This window comes from Garra rufa, chromosome 2, assembly GCF_049309525.1.
Source record: "Garra rufa chromosome 2, GarRuf1.0, whole genome shotgun sequence".
NCBI lineage: Eukaryota > Metazoa > Chordata > Actinopteri > Cypriniformes > Cyprinidae > Garra > Garra rufa.
The window spans coordinates 66,958,188-66,981,173 of NC_133362.1; the positions used below are offsets into that span (position 1 = coordinate 66,958,188).

At 42.4% G+C, this 22,986-nt stretch overlaps 2 protein-coding genes across 2 annotated transcripts in view; one reads left to right on the forward strand and one right to left on the reverse strand.

The window, feature by feature from the left end:
- The window catches only part of LOC141326054 (uncharacterized), a 264,874-nt gene that overhangs the window by 138,220 nt on the left and 103,668 nt on the right, over positions 1-22,986 (reverse strand). The window lies entirely within an intron of this gene.
- Positions 1-22,986, forward strand: part of LOC141325767 (uncharacterized) — a 92,632-nt gene that overhangs the window by 49,952 nt on the left and 19,694 nt on the right. The gene's annotated exons all lie outside the window — the stretch shown is intronic.

The following is a 22,986-nucleotide window of genomic DNA, read 5'->3' on the forward strand; positions in this document are numbered from 1 at the left end:
CAAGAAGCTGAGTCCCCGCTACATAGGGCCTTTCACTATCCACTCACAGATAAATCCCGTCACCTACCGTCTTAACTTACCTCCATGTTACCGGATCTCTCCCACGTTTCACGTCTCCCTACTCAAACGTCACACTGAACCTCTGTTCCCTTCTTCTACAGAATCGGAGCCACCTCCTCCTCCAGACCAACCCGAAATCCTCGGAGACAACATCTACCAGGTCCAAGAGATCCTAGACTCCCGGCGACGGAACGGCCGACTCCAATACCTTGTGGACTGGGAGGGGTTCGGACCCGAGGAGAGATCGTGGATACCCCGTGATGACATCTTAGATCCTGCTCTCCTCGAGGAGTTCCACCAACAACATCTGGATCGCCCAGCTCCCAGAGGTCGAGGTCGTCCCCGTCGCCGCTCTTGGGTGCCAGGAGTCACCCGTGGAGGGGGGGTGATGTCACACCCTCATCACGTTCCCTCAGTCCCAATCACCGCGATCTATCACCATCCAGCCAATCCCCGCTGCACCACGCCCGTGAACCATCACCAGAGTTCTAATCACCGACACCTGGACCCGCAATCACCATTCCCTTTAAATACTCACCTCTACCATTCACTCACCGGCTGGAATCAAAGTTACATGGACATCTCTCCTTGGATCTTCTCTTCCTCCTCTCGATTCTCCTGTGCTCCAAACGGACTGCATCTGGGTGAACCTGTGAACACATATTACCCACTTTGAGGGAAGTGACTTTTGCTCTTGCTGACGATTGTCAATGAACTTATATTTACCTGTTGGACTGTTTTTGAAGATTCATATACCGAAGTCTATACTCACCAGTTTTCACCTGTTTGAAGTGTGCACGTCTGTTAATAAATATCACGAAGTATACTTACCCTCTCCTTGTGTGTGTGGACGTGACAATTAAGATATAAAGAAATATATAAATAGATACAGGGTGAGACTGAGAATTCACTAAATGCCACACGTAGACACGATGTACATAAGACATTATATCTGCAGTTGATTACAATGGAATCTTGTGAGACTGCGATACATTGAAGTGACAGGGACTATGGAAGCAATATGTGATCGCTTTACGTGCTGCTAACAGGACCAATAACCAAAAACCACGTACAGCAATAGTTTTCCGGAGTGACATATATCCTGGATCCTTCATATAAATTTAGGACTCCCTTTCAAAATAGTTTGTTTGCAATCAGGCTTGGTTACCTGGCATATATTCACCGGCGCAATGACATATGTTGTGATTTTCTGTGTTTACCTTTCTTATTCTCACTCTTCAGGCTCACACACGAGCTGGGCTCTCCCCTTCCCGAGGGAAGGGTCCCTAATGAGCGCGCCCTCGGCTGGATGGGCGTTCCTCCCTAGCCTTCAGGGTTAGGAGTCTGTCCTCATAAGTTCCTGCTCCAGGGGATTTATGTCTGTTGAGACAGGAACATAAGTCCACCTAGACTGGGGTCTGTCGATCCCCCTGTTAGCCTGAGGGCAGGGTCGATTCAACTGAGGTAGTATTATATTATGTACAATGTTATTTAGAGTACCGTTTCTCGCTGACAGAGCCAGGGACCCCTCAGAGGCTTCCTGAGTCAATGATTGCTCCCCTTTGAGAAAGGGTTCCACTTAAGAGCACTGCTCTTGGCAGGAGGAGTAAGCTCCCCCTCTGAAGAAGGGTGATATCCGAGCGCTGCCTCCTGGCAGGCAGGTTTTCCTCTCTGTTAATCAGGGTTAGGAGCCTGTCTGCCCCTGACTTCCGAGTCGAGTGTCACCTCCCCTTCAGGCTTCATGACTAACGAGGAGTTCTCCCTTGAAATGACTTTTGCTGCTCCACTTTCTGCAGAAAGGGTATTACTAGATCACCACCTTCTGGCGGGTGTTGGCATTTCTCCCTGTTGCTCAGGGTTCTGTAGCCTACCCTTAACGTGCTAGAAGCGAAGGCTCCTACGATTGAAGCCTCTTCAGGCTGTTGGCAGCTCACCTGTTCAAGGTTCCCTCATAGCAGCGCCACTACCACATGGTTCATTTTTCTCCCTTGACTAAAGAAAGAAATAACCACTATCTTTTCTCAAGGTCCTGATTTGAGCACGTTCGCTACCCTTCGCAAGGGTCCCGTTTTAGAGCACAGCTCCTAGTGGGATGAGTATCCTCCCCCTTCTAATGAAGGTCAATTCCTGAGCACCACCTTCTCCTAGTAAGCATCCATGTAGACTGGCTTCAGTATGCTACCCTTCACACTAAGGGTCCCTTCAGAGTATAGCCTTTTTAAGGACTGATGTTCCTCCCTGCAAGTCGGGGTTAGGGGTCTGTCCGCTGTCTGCGTCCACTATCATGATGGTCAGTAGCTCAACGAATTCATCAGTTGACTAACAGTTTGAGGACTGTCTGTCCTGAATAGGGTGTAGCATTGCTACCCTCTCTAATAGAGGGAGGGTCCTCCCCTATTTTAATTCTTGTCGTCCTTGACAAATCTGGAGCTTTAACAATGAAACCCCCAAAATGGGGGAAAACACAGACTCCAAATCCCATTTTACTAGGGTAGTGTCCCACGCTAAACCCTGGGCACTTTCTGAAATCCACAATAGTGGTAAGTGCGCACGCAATCCTTGTGCACTTCCTAAAATCCACATAAGTGGTAAGTTCCCACCAAGTTTTTGGGTTCTTTTCTAAAATCCTATATGGGATGGGTTACGCAGACATCGTTCCCATTTTTTGAGTTGGTTTAAAACCCCGGTCTCCCTGGGCCCAACTTCACTCGATATCACCTTAGATATCTCCTGACCATCTGTTTTCCAGGGTGTGTTATCTGATGATAACCCCTGCTAGAACGGTCTCTGTCTTAGGACAGGCCTGTTAGTCGCTATCTCTGAGTCAGTTCACTGAGGGAACTAGACTTGGTAGTACTGGCAGTTCCTGTTCTAGTTAAGTCTAAGTATTAACTTAGCCGTTCCTCCAAAGGAATCTCCTATTCCAACCTGAGCTGTGCTCTGGGTCCATTTGACCCATTCCGTTAAGTGAGTAACAGTTCAGGCTTTGGCCGGGGAGGTTACGTTCTGACAGCTGTCACCTCGTCCTATAGAGATGATTCTTCACAGAATTTACACTTAGTGCTCGCTACTATGCACTCCCCTCAGCATGGAGACGTGGGTATAACCGTTCCCCAATAGTGACCCCTAGGGCACGCGGTGAGAGTTCCCTCGGAAGGGAATATCTCTAGGTTACGTATGTAACTATGAGAAGGGAACGAGACACCGCGTCCCCTACGCTTTTTTCCATGCTTCGGACATGAAGCTTCAGACGATGAAGGGGATATGTGTTTACACCGGTGGCTCTTTATAATGTGTCGCCCGGTAGTGATGCACCAGCAGTGACGAGCACGCCGTGGTGACGTCATACGCTGTCGCCGGCCATTTCATGTAGCTTTTCTATATGCATTCTTCAGACACGAGTCCTGTTTAAAGGCCGAAACACCTGGGGCCTCATGTATCAACGCTGCGTACGCACAAAAACTTTGCGTACGCCAGATTTCACGCTCACGTTTGGATTTACTAACGATGAAATTAACGTGAGAATGTGCGTTGATCCACGCCAACTCCATGTCTGGCGTACGTGTATTTTTTGTGCGTGTGTTTGTTTTATTTCCCTTGGCGACTCCTAGAGGCAATTATTTTAAATTGCACACTACAAAGTATCGCACCAACACATGTGAAAAACATTGCTATTAATTTATAATTGATAAAATGGGTTAATTGAGACAATATTTTTCTACCAATTATGTGATTTAGAACATATAAAAGCATTTGCAAATGTATACAACCCTTGGTCTATGGCAATGTTGTCCTTATACACCAATGGCCGAATCCGAAGGGAACGTTTAGGGATCACAGTGATTTTCTGACCCACGATGATGACTGGCTTATAAGCCGTTTCAGATTTCCAAGAGCTATCCTCTTGGAGCTCTTTCGAGGAGCCACGCATTACCCGTTCCCTTAAAGGTGCTGATAACGCTTGGTTTCCTGGCAAATTGTTCTTTCCAAAGGGAACTGGCAGATCGCTCGGGGTTAAGCCAGTCGTCTTTGAGCCGTGCAATGCCAGCTGTATGGGACGGGATCATCCGCATGTCTAGCAGGTATATAAGATTTCCATACCATACAGTTGACCAGCCAAACAAAGCGCAATTTGCAGCGATCACCGGTTTTCCTTATGTAAGCGCAAGCGATCGACTGCACGGACATTGCTATAAAAGCGCCATCTGAAGAACAATTTGGATACGTGAATCGGAAACAGCTAAGTTTTACTTTATTTTATTTTATTGAGCGTAATTATTTAACTGCATATCAGGAGACCGCGGTTATCCATTAAAGACGTGGCTGTTAACCCCCCTCAACAACCCACAAACTGACCAAGAGCGCAGATACAATGATGCCCATTCTCGCACTTGCAGAGCGGACGATTTGGCAGCTGAAATGCCGGTGGCACCAGAGCCGTGCACAGACCTTTTGAGGGGCATGTGCTGAAACTGAAAAAAGGGCACCCCAAAAAGAGCTAAACTCTCCCACTCTATTTTTTTAAATTTTTTTACAAACTTGCAAATAACAGTTTTTCTCCGGTCTACCGGTGAGGAGCACCTTCAAATCACATTCTGTTAAGTTTCTCTTGCTTGCTTTTTCGTTTGGTTTTGCCAAAGTGGAGTCATTACCATATTAATACGGGGGAGGAGGCAGGGAGGGGTTTTGCGCTCGTGCATGTGCGCTCAATTTCACGTTAATTCGGATGTACAAAGAGATATGCGTGGAATTCCGCGTACGCAGTGTTTCATACATCTGATTTTTTTACTGCGTACGCACATTTACAGCTTTGACCGTACGCAATGTTTTAGTAATAATTCAACGCAAGTCTTTGTACATGAGGCCCCTGATGACCCTGAGGTATGCTACTGAAGAAGTGTTTTAAAGATTTGCCCCAAACCAATGTTTTTGGGGGAGTAGGTATGTTCCATCATGTCGAATGATACATAGAGATGTTTTATGTAGCCCTGGGCCAGTTCTATCCCTGAGCCTGCCCTTTGGAAACTTGTAGAATGGAATCTAGCCCTAAACCAAACCTGCCCCTAAAACCCACCCCTCACAGACTGGGAAAAGATATGGGGAGGATAGAATCTAGCCCTAAATCAATCCCATCCCTAAACCTAGCCCTCACAGACTTGGGTAAGGTATGGGGAGGATAGAATCTAGCCCTAAATCAATCCCATCCCTAGACCTAGCCTTCACAGACTTGGGAAAGGTATGGGGAGGATAGAATTTAGCCCTAAACCAAACCTGCCCCTAAACCTAGCCCTCATAGACTTGTGTAAGGTATGGGGAGGATAGAATCTAGCCCTAAATCAATCCCATCCCTAAACCTAGCCCTCACAGACTTGGGAAAGGTATGGGGAGGATAGAATTTAGCCCTAAACCAAACCTGCCCCTTAACCTACCCCTTACAGACTTGAATTAAATTTGAAGTCTTGCAGCGGGGAGACCCAGGTTAATTTCCTGGTTCTTGTGAGAAAAAAACATTTTTGAGAATTTTTTTAGCCCAATGGGCCATAATCGGTATTTGATTAGCTGGATAGGATGGGTTGGGGAGAGGGGAGACCCGCGTCTGATTCTGTTTTTGTTTTTTTTTGAGGAAAATGCCTTAAATCGTAGGGGCAGTATTCTGGATAGCTGTGGGGGTAGAGCATTGGCCCTGGAGCAGGGAGACCTGGGTTCGATTCTCACCTATTGCAAGGAGTTTTGGCATATACATGATGTTTTCCATCCTCTATAGAGGAATGGAACTATCTTTGATGAACTTGGGAATCTGACTCAAAAAGGGAGGAAAGCCCGGAAAAACTGCTTTTCAGGATTGCCTTTTATGTGCGATATAGCCCGAGTTGCGGGCTAGAATGCGATGCTGGATCAGGATTATTGGGCCGGGGCCTAATGGTTCCGGTCTGGTTTGCTGATCCGGAGCAGGTTTGGTTAAGAACCTCGTATTCTGGGATCTAGTAGAATCCATCCGGGTTGAGTCCAGGAGGATTGTGGAATCAACCCAGACCCTACTGAATAATGGAGTTACAATGAGGATTTCATGGAGAATATGCGATTTAGTTATGATTGTTGAATAGAAATGCGAGGCTGGATAGGGATTATTGGGCCGGGGTCTAGCAATCCCCGTCTGGTTCGCTGGTCTGGAGCAGGTTTAGTTAAGAACCTTGTATTCCAAGATCTAGCGGGATCCATCTGGGTTGAGTCTAGGGGGATTGTGGAATCAACCCAGACCCTACTGAAGAATGAAGTTAGAATAAATTACTCATGTAGAATGGGCGATATAGTCACGGTTGTGGCATGGGATACGATGCAAGACGGGTGCTAGGTTGGGGGGAGCTGTTGTAATTTTTCTAAAACCTAACCTCGGCCAGAGCCATCGGAATTGACATACTATGCTTACGCACAGGATCATTGAGGGTCTTGCTTCTCTGTAAAAATTACTCCCTCCGGTGTCTCCCTCTGCTGGAGAGCGGGGGAGATACGGGATGGGAGGGCGAATCGAGCCTAAAGGGTTCTTTTGGGAGATGTGCGGCCCAGACAGGTCTAGCATCTCCTGGTTCGCTTAAAGTAATATGGATAGATTCAGAGACTGAATACCCAATTCCCCAATGGACTTAATGACCGGGGGGAAAGAGGATAATTGTCAAATGCAAAATGTTGTGTGTTTACTTTCAATAAAAAGTGTTTTGGGTGTTTAAGGTTTCTTTTGTTTATAGGATTAGGATGAGAAAACAGGAGGAACGGTACATTTTGCACTTATGTTTGGGTCTCGGTTTTGACAATAGGAAGAATTATGGGGGGCAGTAGGAGGTATTTCGGATCAGGGGTCAGCACATCTGGCGGTTGTCTCGGAAGGGATGATGTCGGTCCGGTTTGTCTTGGCTTCTAGGGGATGGAACTGGTAGAAGCCTGATACTTTGCATCCGCCAGTTTCCACCCCCGACCCCCGAAGTAAAAAGCACTTACCTATAGATATTTTTTGAAAAAGTTGGGTAAATAAAGAAATTTTGGAAAAAGAAAATCATTGAAAGTTCTGTCCAGACCCCAACAGAAAATTGTGGATCTGGTTGAAGCGAATTAGCAAATTGACTATAAAACACATGCCATAGGTTACAACAGTATTACAATAACAAAACAGCACAATACCAATACATATTTAAAACATTTGTATATTGATTCTTCCTATAATAGGTCACAGATCAAAGATTTAAAAGTACACATTGACACCAAACTTCATTACTTCATTAGCATCTTCATTTCATTTTGTGAAGTATTCCAATCACTAGGTGCGGCAAACCATAAAGATTTAGTTTTTCCGGACAATGAGCACGAAGAAGTTAGTGAATCACAACACACTGGACCAGCTAACCAATTTGATCCCATTGCAAATTGCTGAGGGAGGAACCTGGCAGTAAACAGACCATTTTCAGGAGAACAGGAAAGCAGTTCAGAAGTAAGGCTACTTCTACAATAATCAAGAGTTTTCGTTTTAAAACGCTCTCTGTCCACACTAGCGTTTTCCAAAAGATTCTCATCCACACTGAAAAGTAGGAAAACGTTAAATTCACCATACTGTGCATGCGTAAAAACTAATTGAGACGATACAGACAGAAGAGTTTTAACGCAATTCTTGGCAGGATAATTTTATTTACGGAAATATCTCATCATTTACTAACGCGTCCATGTTGCGCGCCCTCATGTTTGATTTAAAAAGCAGCTGCTCACGTTTAGCTGCAGAGTCAGGTCAGCAACTGAGTACATTTTCTTTCATCTTTTTAGGACTGTAATGTTAAGAGTGTACAGATATATTGGTGTGAAAGTGAAAAGCACATAACAGCCACAATTACCGGTATAAACATGATACAATATGCATCACATGACTAAACATGCGTAATCGTTTTCAAAAGCCTCTGTTTTTAAAGTCCACACTGCAACACCAAAATGGTGTTTTCAAAGTTAGGGTTAGCATATTAGGGGTGTTATATTAACCCTTTGAGCAGTACGGTCCCACATATGGGATTCTAATTTCTGTGCCCCTGGGAGTACGGTCCCACATATGAGATTTGGAACGTTCGGTGACGTCACGCAGCTGACAAATTCAAACTGCGCTTTGGCGCGATGGCTGGCGCTGAGCCAGAGACGGACGAGCTCTGCACTTGTCATACAATCACAACTATGCAGTGTTTTTAACCACATAACGCTTATTTTAGGTTTCAGACATTTAAATACACATAAGTACTAGTAAAAGGAGACATTTAGAGTTTGTAAAATACACACATAGGTCTATGGAAGCAGCAAATAACCATCTATTCAAATATAATTTGCCGATGTGTTTTATTTCTATCACATACACATAGGCAAAGTAACTAAAAGGTTCACTCTATTCCTCTTCTAGTTCACCAGCCACTTACTTGCATGTATTTCGGGAGAAACAGATGAATGTACTTGATGTAAACGCGGCTGACAGGACTCTCTGAACTGCAGCGCGAACAAACATGGCCGCGCCCATCTCACGTTACAAATCACGATCCAGATCATTTACATAGGGGTTTAAACGACGAATCATACTAATTCACACATATTTGTGAATCGGAATATTAGATAGTTCAAGGCATGGTAAGCAAGTGTGTGAGTATTCTGGATAAAAAAGGAAAAACGAAATTAAAGCGATCCATCTGTCATACAGTGTTATTGTGACTGTGTTGTGTCACGTGACAAGCATGACGCGTCGCCATGGAAACAAAAGGGACGAACGTTCTAAAATAACGGTCGCTTAAAAAAAACTCACTCTCAGGGGTCCACTAGAATATTTTAAACTCACCACTGAAAGGGTTAAGGGTGTGCAAAGCAGCCGGTATTTGTATCTGTATTTGTATTTGTTGAGGGGGGAAAAGTATTTGTATTTGTATTTGTATTCGAGTAAAATTCAAAATAGGTGTAAAAATCCTGTTTTTTTGTGCGCTAAACTTTTAATTTACGTTACAGTGTAAGTATTCTTTAATTATATCCATTATAATAATTATGGATATGCAATATTGGTTGATGTTTTTGAAAATATAACAAGGAACGTCAAAAAAAAAAAAAAAAAAAAAAAAAAAATGACAGCCATTACCTCATCCATGGTTAAACCAACTAATAAAATACCATTATGAACATTATGAACCCCACCACCACATGTCCTTTTTGGAGGATGGTGAACAGACAGAATTAAATTAAAAATAAAAATGTTCTTCTTCTGAAAGAACTTCTTTCTCGTGGTGTCTGCCGTTGCTAAGCAACCATGACCTGATCACTCAATGAAGACTCGGAAGTTTCAGCAAAGCATAAATGGATTTCCAGCATTAAAAATCACTTGCATTAGCTCTGCTATTAAATGTATTTAAAAATGGTTATTCATGTACAGATATGATCAGCTGTTCCTCCAACTTGGCTGTTTTTTCAATGGTATAAGGGAAAGGGTGAAGATGATTTGTTGGTTCTTGTCACATGCCCTGCGTGCGCATGTGGCATTCTGAAAAGTTGAGATGTATTTATCCAAAGACTATAGAATATTTATCTCGATGCGGCGCGGACGCGCCTGGAAAAAACGAGCGCGTAGCACCGTGTGAACGTTGCTTTCATTATGAGCGAGCATACCGCGCATCTACATTTGAAATAACGACGAACTTTAGCACGCATTTGAACGGCACGTAATAGAATAATATCCTGATCAAACTCTGCTTCCCAAAGTTATAAAAAGTTATAAACCCAGTTAAGGTACAGAAATATATTCATCAAAAATAGTGACGCAGTGAAGTCTTTTTTTTCACCCAGCCGAGTCTTCTCTGTTGCTGTGTGGAGCAGCCTGTGTCAGTCACCTCTTTTGCCCCCACCCCCCGAATCCTGAATGTCACTCACTCACTCATGCGGGCATACACTGACTGCGGTCTCCTGAGGAAACGCAGCCTTTTTGATAGATAGTTTTTCTTGTTCCCGAATACAAATATTTATTAAGGTATTTGTTCGAAATAAGTATTTGTTAAAAACACGCTATTTGTGCCTTTCCGGATACCGTATTCGGGTTCGTCTCCACCCCTAATATATATATAAAATGTATATAGCATATGCAAGTTCAAAATCGGGGCGCCATATCAGTCCATTAAATGGAGAAAAATGCTGAAAATGCGGATATTTTTCTCAATAACAATTCTTTTATTACTAAAGAAAGAAATTGAACCCCTTGGATGAAAAGGGGGTGAGTACATTATATGTGAATCTTTGTTCAGGAAGTGGATGTCTCCTTTAAACACAAGTCATTAGCACAGGTACTTAATAAACCTGCCATATTTAACAGAACTAGTAGTGTCCACAGTAGTACAGCCATAATGATAGCGATCCTTTTTAACCAATCATGCACTGAGAGATGTTAGGACTGCCTACTTTATTAACATATGGAGACAGATATGTAAAAATACATAAATGCCAAAATAATGGTACAAAAATAGCACAATTAAAAATGACACTTTTGAGAAAAATTATTTATTCATTTCTTTATTTATTTATACTCAAGTCATTTCTCATCCTCCATAACCATCAACTCTCAGGTTACCAACATTATTCAAAATATCTTTCTTTATGTTGAAAAGAAGAAACTCCTGCAGTGTGATTTTAGAAGACTTGAATTGGATTTTCAAAGTGGCTGCTCAAATGATTAATCAAGTGCTAATTTTATTAATTTTGGGAAGCATAAACTGTATCAAAAATAAAAATACATATAATTTTTGTCCCCAGCAGCATTAGTTTGGTTTCACATTACCAAATTGTTTATCGAAACTGTGCTCTCTTTCAAACTTTTTTTTTTCAAGATTTTGGCTTTTGCAACTGGTGCAAGTTGTGTTCCACCAATTGGCTTCTCACCTCAGCTAACAATCGAATTCTTGCATAAAAAAGGACTCTGAGTCAGCAGTGTTATAAAGGTTTCCTACTGCAAACACATGCATTAATTGCCTTAAGTCGCCTTTGTACATAAAGTACGAGGAATTCAAAAGCCAACACACATGGTTTTGGCATGGAATAGGCACCCTTCTCAATTATAAGTTGTTTTTAAATTGATAGTTTACCAAAAATTCAAATTGTCATTGTGGTAAGCAGAGTGGGGCAGAGAGAGAAGCCAGGCTGGTGGCATGATGGCCATGCTTTATTTCTAAATGAACCGTCCGTTCGAACAAATCAAATTAATGATATGATTCAGTAATTAAATCAGTGTCTGCCTCCACCTGCTGGCAGATATTTTTAGTTATGTAAATCTTCAATACTTCTGTATTTTTTCTGTATTCTGTAATTTTTATATTAAAAACATTAATCACAACATGAATTTATGAATTTGATTGCACTCGTGGCACCTCTGAGCCTCATTAAACATATGAAAACGTAAATAAGTAAACAACCACCGTAAAAACGAATACAGGAACCTTGCTGATCATTGAACTACTACTAGCACTACCTCATTCTACAGCTGCTTGTGAGAGGGGCTTCAGTTCAATGTTGCGAATTAAAATGGAGAAGCAACCTCTGAGTGGTAATGTACAAATAATAATAATAGTTTATCTAAAGCAACCAGTTTTTAGATTTTCCTGTGTTTACTTAACTCAAATCTTCCTTCCTTACAGTTTCACAGATCACTGTTACTAACAACCATTGAGATTTACACACCTTGTTTTGGATAATCGTTCTTACCACCATTACTTATCCAAGAATGAGCATGTCAACCATGTCTACAGAACCCTTCATCCCCATTGATGAGCATAATGAGATTATTACAGCCCTCGTCACTGGGCGTTGGTGGGCGATAATGGAGGTTGAAGACCTTTGTATACTCCTCATCTGAAAAGGGTGAGTATTAGCCAGTTGGCTAATTAGGCCAGTGTTGGGGAATAGTGGAGGAAGCACCTGTGCCCACTGCATTACCCAAGGAAGTACCTGCTCCGGCCAGGTCCCTTTAGGGAGCACCTGTTCCCTCTGTATCCCCTGAGGGAGTCTCTGTTTCAACTGTGTCCCCTGAAGAAGTGAACCCTACTCGAGCCAGATCCTCAGGAAGTGCAACTATTCCTAGTGCAGCCTCCATGGAAGCACCTGCTCTGACCAGGTCTCCTGAGGGAGAACCTGTGCTCACTGCTTACCCCAAGAAAGTACATTCTCCAGGGAGGAGGAGACGATTTACTAACGATTTGTTAGTGAAACAAACAATAACAAAGCAAATAAATACGATATGGATTATTGCGTCTCTCCTACTGACATCTCCTGACAGCCAATCGCTACCATGGTTTCTTTCAAGGAGGAGAAATTACCTATACATAATCCAATAAATAAACGGATAGAGGAACTTGCTTGTCATAACCACGTTTTTTAGCAGGTACATTTCAATCCCTGGTGTCCATCCACTTGACGAACAGTACCGTTCCATGTCTTAGCCAACGAGTTTCGCCTCTTTTGGCCTTTTTGCTGAGGTTCTTGCTTTTGGTTCTTGGGAAGCCTTGTCTGTTCGGGCGTATGGTGCTACATGCCTGGGTGTGCTTCAAAAGCAAATCACAAAAGAGGGTTGGGCTGGTATAAAAATCGTCCATAAATACCTGGTAGACTTGTCCAAGAATTGTACAATCCAACAGCTGCATGATCGATTCATTACTCAAACCTTTGCCAGAATCTGTGGAGGACTTTCCTTCGTACACATAAAAGTTCCATGTATATCCACAGATCGACTGCGAGGACAAACTATTTGTAACCCCATTTACTGGGCTTATCCTTCATATAAAGTTTAAAACCAGTCCTTGCCTTAGATGCAACCATACGCTCATCCACCGCAAGCTGCTTTTGGTCATTATAAAGAGGCTTGATTTTAAAAAGTCTATCATAGTGTGGGGTTTCCTTTTTTCCTTGATTCTCTTCGTCTTCTTTTATGTTGGAAATATGAAGATTACAGGAAATAGACTGGAAACGTGACCTGTACATAGCGAATTGTGGAAACGGAAAACTGGCCCACTTCTGGCACATGTGGCATGATGATCTGGCCTACATGCAGCGCGGAATGATGGCACTTGGGCTGACCGCTCATGTTTGCCAGATCTGGGCCAAAAGCAGATCATAGCATTACCACATGTCAGACACAAGCAAATAAATAAACCACAACTGGACCTTATCTGAGTCACAAAATCTGTGTATATTGAATAAAGAGTCATCTCAGACTTAATAAGTACATTAACAAGCCGAATCACTGAAGGAAAGAAGAGAACAGAAAACAAGAGACAAATAGAAACACAACTACTGACTGCAGCCACAGCCTTGAAGTTGAAGATGAAAGACATTAAATCTCTGAAGCTCTCAGCAAAGGAGGTTTAAACAACTCCACAAACAGCATTACCAGCTTCATGCATTACTGACTAGATTGACTTTATTTCTGTTAGAGGTCTACAGAAGTTCTTTATTGAGAATTAGCAGGGGCTTAAATATTTGACTTGAAGTCACCATGATAGTGTTTAGCCTTTCCATTAATTTATTGGGCTCTTAACTCTTTTTTAAGCACTTGTCTTATGTGGTTAACACACACATTTGTAGTACATGGTAGTTTTTCATTATTGTTATCATATAATCAACTGATTCGCTGAACACATTTAATTTTAGAGTTGTATAGTTTAATGGTTTCACATAGGGATGCACGATATGTATCGGTCGATAACTTGCGCGTTTTGTCAGTAAAGCCGGTTCTGTAATCAGCGGTAAATGCCATCAGGTGCGTGATTTCACGTTGAGCCGTATATACTACACACAGCCGTTGTTTACAGACGAGCTGCGCACATTCACATTGATAATGAACATTGCTATGCGCAGCTCGTCGGTAAACAACGGCTGTGTGTAGTATATATGGCTCAACGTGAAATCACGCACCTGATGGCATTTACCGCTGATTACAGAACCAGCTTTACTGACAAAACGCGCAAGCTTTATCGACCAATTGGTATCGGTGCATCCCTAGTTTCACATTGTAAAACCTGCATTATTGCAACATCAGTTTGAAAATTTTATTTAAAAAGGACAAAAATTTGAACAAGGCTATCACACACAGATATCAGCAATCAGCATATGAATCTCAACAACCGTGGCAAAATATTCAGATAATCAGACCAATTCTGGACATCACAAAAGGATGCATTACTCGTTCATGCTGTGATGCATGCTGGGAGTTTTGTACTGTGTTTTGTACACTTTTTATTGTCACCATCGTTGAGGTTCATATTAGAGTGCGAATCTGGACGCATTTTTCTGTCCGAGCCCGGCCCGCGTCCTGCAGAGCAGTTACCGAACCCGACCCGAGCCCGACAAGCATTAAGATATTTATGTCCGAGCCCGATCCAAGCCCGACACAGTTAAAATCTCTTTTTTTTTCTCATACTCATGACACATGCACTTTTTTTGTGTGGAAAGCCCGCTTTTATTAAGCAACAGTAGGAAAGCGTTCGGAAATGTCAACAGTTGAGAGTATCAGTGCACACTGGGCAAAAAGCGCCGTTATAACAAAGGCGCACTATCGCGCTGATGTGACCGAGCCCGACCCGAACCCAAGCATCCTTTCTAAATATCTGTCCGAACCCGGCCCGGCCCGTCGGGTACTGTCGGGCTCGGCTCGGGTATCCATCCTCCAGTTCATATGTTGATTTATGATGACTTTGTGTGTTCATAAAATTCTATCTTTTGTGATTTTTTTTAACTGGTTCTGCTTGACTTCAGTTTCATACTACGAATGTATTATTTCCACAACATAATTATAAAAGCTAAATGACAGTGAATCAGGCTCATTCATTCAATATATCAACCCTCAATAGCTTTTCATCAGCACCTGATTTCCTTTTGTATTTATTTGTTATTGCTAAAGTGTTTCACAAACACACCATCAAAGCAACTGATAAAGATAAACTTATGTTAAAAAGTGTTACGAGTCCAATTAATGGAAACACAAATCACTATTTTCCAACTTTAAAAGTCCACCAGATTAATGAATGTAACTTTAAAATTAGGGCCGGGACTTTAACGCGTTAATTTAGATTAATTAATTACACAAAAATAACGCGTAAAATTTTTTTAACGCATTTTAATCGCACTTAGTTTTTGCACCGCGGAACGTTTCTCACTGGATGAGATTCGGCGGACCGATTATACTGGAGCACCAACTAGCGTTCAGACAAGCTGCGTCCGCCCTAAATAGTATTGTATGTCCCAAATCGTTGAATGTTTAAAAACGTATTCCAAAGATTCCCGGATGGTCTACTACTTAACGATCAATGCACACTCTTAACTGCTAATATTGCCCACAACACACTGCGCCGTGAACGAGGATTCAATTAGAACTACAAACAGGCATAAAAAGTGTTAAAAAAACTACAAACATGGAGGATATGCGCTACCAACGGACAGGTAGAGAAAGGGGTTTGAGTGATAAATAATCAGTGTGTAACCTGATAAATAATATTTTTTAAATGTTATCCGCGTTATATTCCATGTGCAGCAACATTTATAATGATAGGTTTGGTCATTAACGTTTAAATGCATAATTAAGCAAACACAAGAGCAGAGTTCTCGGAATGAAAGACTCGTTAAAGAATGTGCCTCTTGCTACATTTAATGGCAATATTGCACTGGTCTGTTGGACTTGGTTGAACAAAAATAAACAATATTTTGTTGCTTAAGCTTATGTATGCAGTCATTATTCAATGGTATACTAAAAATCCATGTAAAAATCTTACTTCTCACTGTTCTCAGGTCAAATATTTATATGCGATTAAAATGCGATTAATTTCGATTAATTAATACAAAGCCTCTAATTAATTAGATTACATTTTTTAATCGAGTCCCGGCCCTATTTAAAAATATATACATTTTTCTCCCGTCAGGCATGCCCCTGACCACTTCCAAACGATCAATGATCAATATATATATAATTTAATTATTTTATTCTATCCTCATTGGGGGCTAAAATGAAAATCCTAGAATCACCCCTGGATCCAGGTTTACTATCTCCTGATGTTTTGGCACCAGCCCCGGATGTTTTCAAATCCCAAAAACGCCCCTGGTGACAGCCAGATCATGTATCAGTAAAACCATGTGTCAACAACTCGCTAGGTCACGTGCTAGCGTCTTGCCTTTACACAAGTAGCGCTTTTCCACTGTGCACCCAAGTGTGCTGCATGGACCGTTATATTCTTAGCTCTGCCTAAAGACCTAGAGCAAAAATAGGTCAATTCCAACATAACACCGACTGTTACACAATAGTCCCTGGATGGTTAATAGTTACGCCTCCAACATTTGCATCACCCATTCATCGGTAACGTCATTACATTAGAAAATCAAGGCAAGCCACTGAAGGGACACAGATAGCTTAATGCTAACGCTAGCCTGTTACATTGCAATACATAGGATTTCACTTACTACATAAACAGAGAGATGACTGCACTGATGATGGTGAAATAACTGCCTGATGATGGCCAATGATTTACAGATCTTGAGAATCACTGAAAAGCAGCTGAAATTGTGTGGTAAGAAGAGCTCCCTCTGCATTGTAACGTTACACAGAGCACATGCATCACAGAAATGAGACTAAAATGTTGGCGATTCAAAACAAATTCAACAAACCGCACATTAAAAGCAGCTAGAGCTCCTAATTAAATATGTATTTTTATCAATGTGCCAGCTATAGAGATGAGCAGCTCTGTGAAACAGCCAATCAGAGCAGAGCTCATTAATATTCATGAAGCTTCCAAATAAGGCAATAACAGAGCATTTGATTCTAGGGACAAATCCTAGGGTTGTAAATGGCCCTGTAAAACCATTTCTGGAGATTTTTTTGTGCTTTCCTATGCCATATACCTTCTATGTAGATATCAGAGAACAATTTAAAATATTGTATAAATGCATTCTATGGCACCTTTAAACCTACCCCTTATTAATACATTATTATAAAATGCTCATTAAGCAGTTGATTCCCACTTTTTGTCAGTATCAAGCAGCCTTGTGTCAGGAAGAGTGCACCCCCAAGGGCCAGTTCCCTTTTGATAAGATAAAAGTTTTTGAATACTGCTGTATGGCAATGGAGGAAAAAGGGCAGATCCATACAGTGCACTTGATCTTTACATATTATTAAGAGCAGAAATACAACTAACTATTTGATGGTCCTAGTAATCAATGATGAGACCTGACAGGTACACACCCATATGTTATTACTCTTATTTGTATTCTGTACATTTCATGCTGCATATTAATGAAAAAAATTAGAGCAGGTGTGTTGAAATGTGTGTGACTTTAAAATATCACCTCAACTCAATAATAAAATATGCTTACTAAACCCTTAGTAGTTCAGAATTAACAGCATTATGTCTAATGTAAGACATTATTTTGTATTGGTATGTTCACATCTGCACGTCATGTTTTTTAAATGTTTATTTAGTAAAACATTTAACAAAATGACCAGAACTGAGCAACTGTCACATCCCCGGACTTTCATGTTGGTTTCTCCCATTCTCCCCCGCAGTTCAGTGTGTGTTTGGTTCCTCCTTCATTGTCTCCACCTGGATGTGTAATCAGTCTGTGTATTTAAGGTGTGTGTTTTCCCCTGTACTCTTGTCGGTCTTTGATGTTATATGGATGTCTTACCCTGCTGTTCCTGTGTCTGCTTGTATTCCGTTGGATTTATTAAATATTCGTCTTTTACTACGTCGTTGTTCGTGTGTTCCTGCCTACATCGTGACAGAAAGACCGACCGAAACAGTTATTTTGCATGTTCACCTCCGTTTTTGTTTCCTGTTTGTTTTTTCCAGTCCTTTTTGTTTCCGTTGTGTTTCCCCATGGATTCCTTTTTACGTCCAGAGTTCATCCTGCTCCGGCTGAAGCAGGGGTATTTACCGCTCGAGGGTTACACTCAAATGTTCCAGCTTGTAGCAAACACCACCAGCTACCCGGACGACGCGCTCTGTACGTTCTATGACGCTAGCCTCAACGCGTCGTGCAGAGCGCCGTCGTCCGAGGATGGCCCTCGAGCGGATTTCGCCGCATTTGTGGAGTGGACACTGGCGAGAAACAGACCCGCGTTCCCCGCCTGTTCCAAGGAGCATCTCGCCAGTGTCACTCCAGACCCAGAGCCCAGCCAGCCACCCCGACCGACGGATTATGAGCCCATCGTAGACGGAAAGCCTGAGCCCGGAGCGACAGCAGTGTGGAGCGCCGATGGGGTCATATCATCCGACCAGGTGCGAGAGCCGGCCACTACATCTGCGACGGTGGAGTGCTGCGTCGAGCAAGAAGGGGCGGTAGAGAGCCCCGCCCACTGCACCATCACTGAGGGTGAGCTGGAACAAGATTTTGGGGATGTAATTGACTGTGTCATGGAAATACCTATCTGCCTGGACTTCCCACCCACCCTCCCTCTTCTGCCTAGTCCTGATTCTCCGCTGGTTCCGCCCAGCCTTCCTGAATCCCCGTTGTCGACTGTCTGTCCCCTTGCTCGCCCTCAGTCCACCATCTGTGCGGTGGGTTCGCCGCGGGTCTGCCAGTCTCCATCGGTGTCATGGCTGGAGGATCCCTCACCATCGCCTCCAGCCTCAGAGTCCTGGACTCCGCCTCGGCCCTCCGACCCTGCGGCTCCACCCCGGCTCTCTGCTCCCTCGTCTCCGCCGTCGCCCGTCGATCCACCAGCTCCACCGGGCACCATCGTCCCTCCGGCTCCGCCCTGGTCAGTCGTCGCCCCACCTTCGCCTCTGGACTCTACTCCTCCGGCTGTGCCTCGTCGCGCCGTCCCACCGGCTCTGTGGACCTCCTCCCTCCCGCGGGCACAGCCTCGGTCCTCTGTCGCTCCGGCTCCGCCGCGGATCTCCGGATCTCCATCTCCGCCTTGGTCGCCAGAGCCTTGGGTTCCACCTTGGCCCTCCGGATCCGCGGTGTCACCCAAGATCATCGGCTTTCCGTCTCCGCCTCGGGCTCTCCCACCACCTGCTCCGCCTCCGTCGGTCGGCCCCTTGGAGTCGTCAGCCCTTCCTCCACCATGGCTCCTCCCTCCATCAGCTCCACCGTGGGAATACATCTTGGCTGCGTTCTGGGTCCCACCTGGCTCTTCCTGCTCCAGCCCATTCCTGTCACATCCTTGGCTCCTCCCTCCGTCACCACCCTGGACTCCATCTTGTGCCCTCCTCCCGGGAGTCCGTCCTCCGCCGAAACCCCCTCCTAAGACTGTTTGTTGTTTCCTGTTTGTCGGCGTGAGGACACGCCTTCCGGGAGGGAGAGGTAATGTCACATCCCCGGACTTTCATGTTGGTTTCTCCCATTCTCCCCCGCAGTTCAGTGTGTGTTTGGTTCCTCCTTCATTGTCTCCACCTGGATGTGTAATCAGTCTGTGTATTTAAGGTGTGTGTTTTCCCCTGTACTCTTGTCGGTCTTTGATGTTATATGGATGTCTTACCCTGCTGTTCCTGTGTCTGCTTGTATTCCGTTGGATTTATTAAATATTCGTCTTTTACTACGTCGTTGTTCGTGTGTTCCTGCCTACATCGTGACAGCAACATGAAAACATCTTGGAATTTTTTAAGCTTTCAAATTGGCACAGAACTCCAGGTTTCCTTTACAAGAACTTCTTGGATTTTAATAACATATTACTAATAGAAGTATGCACTGAAATGAACAAAAAAAACCTCAGCATACAAATATATGCATCACAGTGTATGAAGTTGGACAGCAACACAAATATCAACATTTGTTGGTTCAAATAGCCATGTGAGGTCTCTCTTAACATTTGTAAAGCATTTTATTTAATTTTAGTGCAGGATTGATTATAGTCTGGAAAGTGCCATATTCAGCATTGTCACATCCATAACAGCACATTTTCCTCATAATCAGACACATTAAAATTAAAATAAAATAAATATTTTATGTTCTATGAAGAGTCATCTCTTCTTTATTTGTTGGGTGTTATTGCTGCAGGTTTGTAAATTTTAAGTTTGTCGCCTCCCAAAAACTGTGTCCATTTTTTGTCTCGTCCATAATGCTTGTTTATTAAACTTGTGCATACTGCATAGATGGATGTTTTTTTTTTAATGTTTAGACACTATCCACAAGGGTTTAGTAAAATATAAACAAATGGTTCAGTACATAGGTAACAAATAAATTCTCTGAGTGTTTTTATGTCACATACATAATGCTGGAACTGCCCACCATCAGTTACTGTTTTAACTGCCATTTTTATCTTCTCCATGATGGAGATTGATATGCGCTTTTTAATCTCATTTAATCTTAATCTGATCGAATTTATGACCATTAAAAACATTGTCTAGTGTATAATGTACAGTTGTTTTGTTTTTTTGTAGAAGGAAATATTGACAACGTGCAGCTGAAGGACATATTAATCTTTTCCAGTGGAGCATCTGAAATACCTCTGTCAGGATTCAATGAAACACCAACAATCACATTCATTGAACCATGAGTCGGTCGAAGCCTTCCTACAGCAAACACATGTTCAGTGAGCCTTAGGTTGCCAATGTGCACAACATTTACTGATTTTTCAGAGGGCATGGCTTTAGGCATTGCTTGTGCCAAAACATTTGGCCTTGCCTAATTTTTGCTATCATGTTCATGTTCATTAACATGTTTTGTTATTGTTATGAATTAAAGGAGAACTCCGGTGTGATATTGACCTAAAGTGTATTGAATCATGATACCGAGTGTGAACGTACCTTGCATATTTCATCTCGGTTTGTGTCCAGCTGTCCGAAATCTGGGGTCAGTTAGCCGATGCTCACAACAGCTTGTCAATGAGAGTCAATGGGGCATCGAAGCAGTCATGTAAATAAATCACTGTTTTACGCCATTTACGAGGCACAAAGTAGCGCCACACTTCATCGGTAGACTTCCAAGGGCCCCGACATTTAAAACGAGACATTGAGAACTCAGAAAAAGCACCGGTAGTTTATTTACGAGAAGATTTATACAGACAGTAACTGCAAGATGTTTCGCGGCCGCCACCATCTTGAATGTAGTCACGTTAAGTCGAGTGACGAGCAGGAAGGAACGTATCAGGTTTTCAACGTATCAGGTTGTAGTTTCCTTCCTGCTCGTCACTCGTTTCCTGCATAAATCTTCTCGTAAATAAACTACCGGTGCTTTTTCTGAGTTCTCAATGTCTCGTTTTAAATGTCGGGGCCCTTGGAAGTCTACCGATGAAGTGTGGCGCTACTTTGTGCCTCGTAAATGGCGTAAAACAGTGATTTATTTACATGACTGCCTCGATGCCCCATTGACTCTCATTGACAAGCTGTTGTGAGCATCGGCTAACTGACCCCAGATTTCGGACAGCAGTGGACAAGACGAGATGAGATATGCAAGGTACGTTCACACTCGGTATCATGATTCAATACACTTTAGGTCAATATCACACCGGAGTTCTCCTTTAATGCAGATAATACCTGTTAGACCTGAAACCTGTCTGTTTATAAAGATCAATAACACTCCTCTTTGTTACATTCCTGTATGTTACATAAACTTGTTCATGACAAACAATATTAATGCAGGTAATACTGTACAATAAAAACCTGAGCCCTATGTTTTCTGTGGTTCATAATATGAAAATGTATAAAATGTTCTGTTATGCTGAGAATATGTTTCTGTGATGGAGCTCTGAAGTCCAAAACTGAAGATTACTCAAGAGGGGGATTGAAAGCTTTAATTTTGTGCAGTTTTAGCTCCAATGTTGTAATACGATCAGACTAGTCACTTTGATCAATTAGTGTTCATACTGTTACATTGAATGAGAAGATTTTGATTACAGATTTTTTATTTTTTTTATTTTTTTTATATTGCAGGATTTGACATGGGTTTTCAAACATCCATGAAAGCTGTACATATTTAACAAGGCATAAACAAATGGTATGGACATCAAAATAACTTATTACATAAGTTATTAAATAAGTAAATATATAAATAATAATAATGAAATAAAAAAAATAAAGAAATAAGAATAAAAAAAATAAAAAAGAAATTACATAAATAAAACTAGGAAAAAAAAAAAACTATCAATACAGCTATTGCAATACGGTACAATAGGGTATTCTTTCAACCTTTCCATGCTAAATTCTGGATTCCCAAAGTTAATAGGGTCCCATATCTTATAGAAATTGAATGGTTTATCCTTTAATGCTGTAGAAAATGCTTCAGCTGTGTTTATCCACTGAGTAAATGACGGAGTCTGATCTATTATCCAACATACAAGTATGCATTTGTGGGCACAGTATAACAGAATTTGGAGAAGGTGAACCTGTTGGAAGTTGTCGGTATTCTAAGAATACCTACTTCCCCCAGCTCTTTTATTCACCCTTTAAATAAAACGGTTTGAGTCCGCGTTAAAGTTTAAAGCCAATTTAATAGTAAAATCAAAAGAGTGCTGAGCTCAGGATTACAGAACAGCCAATATCAAATCTGACATGTGGGCGCTCCACAATTGTCTTACAAAATGAAAATTTGATGTGTATCTGTTTACCCCCAGGGCATCCAAGATGTAGCGGACTTTGTTTCTTCAGCAGAACACAAACGAAGATTTTTAACAAAAAACGGTGCAGTCTGTGAGTCATATAATGGCAGTGGATGGGCACCAAACCTTTAAAAGTAACAGAAACATGCACAGACAAATCCAAATTACACCCTGCGGCTCGTGGCGATACATTAATGTCCTAAAACACGAAACGATCGGTTTTTGCAAGAAACTGAACAGTATTTATATCATTTTTTACCTTTGATACACAGCCACGACCATCTGTCATGAGCACGAGCTCATCATCCGGCTTGTGACATGTGAACGCATTCTGGCGTAGAATACCCAAACGCCGGAAGTGATCTGTC